The sequence below is a fragment of the Tupaia chinensis genome, unplaced genomic scaffold (genome assembly GCF_000334495.1).
Source record: "Tupaia chinensis unplaced genomic scaffold, TupChi_1.0 Scaffold141014_1, whole genome shotgun sequence".
In the NCBI taxonomy this organism is placed as follows: domain Eukaryota; kingdom Metazoa; phylum Chordata; class Mammalia; order Scandentia; family Tupaiidae; genus Tupaia; species Tupaia belangeri.
The window spans coordinates 55,308-60,596 of NW_006200881.1; the positions used below are offsets into that span (position 1 = coordinate 55,308).

General features: G+C 40.5%; 1 long non-coding RNA gene across 1 annotated transcript in view; it reads left to right on the forward strand.

Moving 5' to 3' along the window:
* Positions 1-215: 215 nt before the first annotated feature.
* Positions 216-5,289, forward strand: part of LOC106733191 (uncharacterized) — a 34,473-nt gene continuing 29,399 nt past the window's right edge. Inside the window, exon 1 of the long non-coding RNA XR_001369378.1 lies at positions 216-289. This is a non-coding gene — a long non-coding RNA (uncharacterized LOC106733191). The remainder of the gene's footprint in view (positions 290-5,289) is intronic.

Sequence of the window (5,289 nt, forward strand, 5' to 3'; positions counted from 1 at the left end):
AGAGATAAGTCATCCCCGCTATACTTTGCTTGAATTCCCAATCCATACAACATGTGATTATGAACAAAACAAAAAGGTTTTAAGCTGCTAAATTTTGGAGTAGTTCTGTGATGCAACAAAGACTGTGAGGATGAAGACCATTCTCAGCAATCAGAGCGTCGACATTCCAGAGAATGCTGACATCACTCTGAAGGGTCACAGAGGAACCCTGCAGAGGGACTTCAAGCACATCAATGTAGAGCTCAGACTCCTCAGAAAGAAAAGGAAGAGGCTGTGGGATTGACAAATGGTGAGGAAACAGAATGGAACTGGCTACAGTTCACACTGTCTGTAGTCACGTACAGAACGTGATCAAGGGTGTTACATTGGGTTTCCTCTACAAGATGAGGCCTGTGTACGCTCATTTCCCCATCAACGTCATTATTCAGGAGAATGGGTCTCTTGTTGAAATCTGAAATTTCTTGGGAGGGTTCGAATGAGACCAGGTGTTGCTTGTTATGTATCTCAAGCCCAGAAAGATGAATTGATCTTTGAAGGCAATGATATTGAACTTATTTCAAATTCAGCTGCTTTGATATAGCAAGCCACGACAGTTAAAAACAAGGATATAAGAAAGTTCTTGGCTGGTATCTATGTCCCTGAGAAGGGTACAGTTCAGCAAGCTGATGAGTAAGATCTAAGTGTTCTCCAGCTACAGTAACAAGCTGGGTAATTTCTAAGGGCATTATATGACATTTTAAAGATGATAATAAAAGACAACAATGGATTTGAAACTTTTTCTTAAACTGAATATTCTTTTTCAACTACTTGGAAAGAAAGCAATTGAGGAGTAAAGAATTACTCCTAGTAATAGAAGTATGCTAAGAACAATACAGAATTCCTGATCAGGAATTCTTTTGTCAACTTGGTTTTTTTCTTTGCAGGAAAAAGTGGATTAAATCTTGTTTTTGAAGGAATAGCAGGATATTTCAGGCAAGAGAAATACAGTACCAGGGAATGAGGCTATTCATCATTGGATGTAGAAGTTGGAGAAGATCCTGAGGCTAATTTTACCATGGCATCAATTTTTATCCAGCACAGATGTGTCTAGTCATTTGTAAAGAGATACCTGAGAAGTGGAACAAAGTGATAAAGCCTTACTATGAGCTAGAAGATGTAGTTTGTGTCATGATGAACATAGTTTGCAATCCAGTGTCTCAATAATCTGCCCTACTTCAGTTGTGCAACCTAGACCTTGTTTATTGTTAAAAAAATCTAGTAATTTTTCCATAATCTCTTCATTCCTTTGTGTCACACTTTAAGTGTGACATAATGCTACCATGCTGGAATATAATTTAACATGGTTCTCTCAAAACAAACAAACACACATGATAAAAGCAACACTCAGACACCTCAGATGGTGCAGAAAGCATCTGGATTAGCATACAGCAATTAGTCTGCCACCTCTCCACATTCCACATAGCAGTTTCACCTGCTTCCCAAACTTTTTCACCCTGAGGAATGGCCATGTCTCAATCCCTTCTCCTCATGCTCAACATGATTTTCAAGCCACCAGGTCCAGGACTCGAACCATGGGTCGGTCGTGTGGGAGTCCAGCACTTTAACCACCACATGAACTCTTTTTGAGCACCATCCAATCATAACCACTTCAACTTCTAATTTGATGTTTGATGCAAGATAGGGGAAACAGCCATTTGGGGGCACTAGTCGTGTGTAAACTGAAGGGCTTGGAGAAAAATTTACTCCAGCACTGCTAAACTTTGGTCTTTTTACTTTCTAGTTATCCCATAAATTATTTTTAGCTGCTGTGCAGCTCTAACACTTGGAGGCATAGTGGGTTGGCATGTCCTTATTTGTACAAAACTTTTGACTGAAGCCTTTGGTTCTGCCTTAACTTTGCCACTCTGGCACCCGGACCAAGTCACAATCTCCTAGAGCTTCATTTTCTTGCCTCTAAAATGAGATGGCTGTGAAGCGTTCTGCAGCCTTCATAGGAGGATGTTTGTTCCCAGGGTTGGGTTTCTGTGGCATTTTGTAATGGTAGCATTATAAATCGTGCCACATATATTGCACCATATTTTATTCATATCATACAGCACTGATGCCAGGGCTGGAAACACCGTGTAGGTTGTGGTCTTCGGAGTCACATAGGACCTAGTTTTGTTCTTTACTGGCTGAGTGACCTCTCCAGTCCAGGACTTACATGCAAAATGAAGATTGTCATACCTACCTAGTACAGTTGTATTGAGAATCAAGGTAAATAATAAAGAAAAGCAATGAGTATATCAGTAAGCATTCAATAACGGCTATTATCTCTATCCTGAAAGCTTTTCCTTTATAAAGAATTAATGAGATTGTTTACTTCTACTTACATTTTAATTGGTCTAAAGAGAAAATTCTGACTAAAATCAACTTAAAGAATGCTGTCAATTACAGTATCCTGAGTAAAGGGGCACGGTCAATTTGTTTTCCTATGAATTCACTCAAAAGTAAACATTTGCTGGGACTAGCAGTTAGCGTAATGGCTATGCCACTGGACTCCCACGTAGTCAACCGCGGTTCAAGTCCTGGACCCGGCGGCTTAAACTCACGCCGGGCGCGTGTGCATGCGTGCCCCAGATCCCGAGAGGAGAATGGAGGAGAAGAGATTGTGGTGTGGCCATCCCCCCTGCGGGTGATTTCTCGCTTTCTATCTCTCTGTCTCTCTCTGTTTTTCTGGCGAGTGCATGCGCCCTAGAGCGAAAACCTCTCAAAAAAAAAAAAATAAACATTTGAAAGGAAATAGGCAAAAGAACACTCCCCCATAAGTCCTTCTAAAGATCCTAGCCTGCCAAAAAAAAAAAAAAAAAAAAAAAAGGAAAAGAAAAGAAAAAAAAGACAAATATATTCCATGCAGACCCAGCAGGCCCTCCAGCTTTAGTCTGAGGTCATCTTATCTGCCCTCAAAATCTTTTGAAAAGAAATGTGCAAAAGAGAAGGAAGTCTCAGCCATTTCCAGTCTACTCAGTAAGCCAGGGCGGTGTGAGCTGCTTTCATCTTAGGAACCCTCTGTCTCTCAGTCAGGAAAACAGTGGTCTGTCGTTACCAGGAAACAGAGGGGCCTAGAGCCAGGGCTGGCTCGGAAGATGCTGACTAGCTTGAATGGTCTCAGTGCCTCAGACCCACTTTGGCTTTGAATCTGCTCAGCACTTAGGCACTTCTGAGAGGCATCTGCCCCTGGTTTTCTCCAGGGTTGTGGTGCAAGTGGACGGTCAGGGTCCAAGTCTCACTCATCTCTATTCCCATCTCTCAGCACAATACCATGACAGCCTTGATCAACGTGAATTGAATGGATGATGACCAAATGAGTGAATGTGTAAATTATATCAGCTGGTTTCTGTTTACTCCACTACTTACATTGTCCTCCATCTTTTTCTTAAGTTTTGGAACATGTGCTCCCTGGAGAGAGACAGGGGGAAGAGGGGATGAGAACCCCCCCACCTGGGGGTGGTGGTGGTGGTGGCAGTGGTCAGTCTGCAATCCTTGTTCTTCCATTCTCTTTTTGGGATTTTTAGCATACGCGCACATGCACCCACCCATGTGTTTTTCAAGCCACCAGGATCCAGTGGAAACCTCCACACCACTTGCTGGCCCTATTCTCCACCGTTGACTGTCACTCAGCACTTCCTGAGTGGGCTGGAGAGTAGGGAGAAAATATAGTTTAAAAAGCCCCTGCCATCTACACATTGTACATTTGATACTTCTTTCTTCCTATGGCTTTATTTTATGATGAAAAATCTAATTTAGAATAATTAATTCTCCTCAACTCACACAGACAATGAGGGGAAACCTCAGGATTCAAATTCCAGTTTTCTGAATTGGAAGTTCAGAATCTTTTCACTATACTATGACATTTCTCAGAATCAAAGGGAGGGAAGTGTTTGTTATTGGTATAAAAGGGGAAAAAAAGAGAGAGTGCAGAGGATCATGGCGTCTAACCCTTAAATTAATCTATCTGTTGAATGGCATCCAAACCACTTTAGACAGACAGGGGCCTCTTTTCCTGTTACCGACACCCTGGAATAGGGACAACCACTCACTACACAAAGTTTGACTAAGCAGCCTCTGTATTCCTGGCACCATCCAGGACAGATAAATCAGCCCTCAATTGTCTCTCAAGGAAATGCTCAGAAAATTTTTCTTGACCTCTCTGTTAAGGGAATTATTTAAAATGAATTTGTATAATGACTTTTTTTTTTTTAATAGCAGTATCAGAAAAGTAGCAAATACAAAAAGGAATCTATTTCATTTTATAATTTTAATTCATATTAAAGGAATATGCGCAGACACAAAGATGGCTATCATACGTGGAATGGCAGTTCCTAAAAATAGTGTCAGATGCTGTAAAGTCCCAGATTGGCGACCCACATGTGCCTCTCTGTCCTTTCTCTCCGGCATTTTACTCAGGCAGGTCAAAGCTTTCATAGTCCAGAATTTAGCAGGCTGCTGCCTAGACAGAGTTTTAATGCCCGTAGTTGAAAGATGTTAAATGTAAGCATCTGTAAGAACAACTTTTGAACATCAGCGACTGTTACTGGCTCCAAACCATTCCCCTTCTCACCTGGAAAGGTTAAAAAAAAACCCAAAAAACAACAACAAAAAAAAACAGCTCAAGAAATATGTGGTGGAGTTAGGAGCTATGTTCGAACTCTCCATCCTGAGCATCTGCCCCTCCAAGCAGATTTTAATTTCTAGAAAGGAGATATAAAGATGTGGGGCTTTTGGCCTCCACAAAAAATAATGCCAGGGCAAAAACAGACACAAAAATTTAATTTTTGCCAGCTTTGGACATGTCATTGCCTCTCTGCATCCATCTGTCATGCCTAGCTTCTTATCTTTGCCATCTATCACCTGATGTGGGACTTAATTTTCATACAAAGCTACTTGAGAGTCTCTGAAAAAATATTAATGAAGTATGTATTTCTTAGACTTCAATGTATACCTCTTTTTATTTTTATTTATTTATTTAATTAATTAATTTACATTTATTCACTGAGCATTTCACAGCATACAAAATGTAATTTTCCATCCAGAAGATGCTGCATAGTGACTTAATCATACATGTTATCATCAATAATTTTCCATTTCTAGTTTCATATATACATATATGTATATTTTCCCCCTATTTCTCACCCTCTGCCATTTCCCCACCCTCCTCCCACACTATCTCAGATGTCCACAGTTGTTTTCCATTCCTTTCCCCCCATTTTATTGATTCACAAAATTTCTTAAATAATCTAACTACTTTCA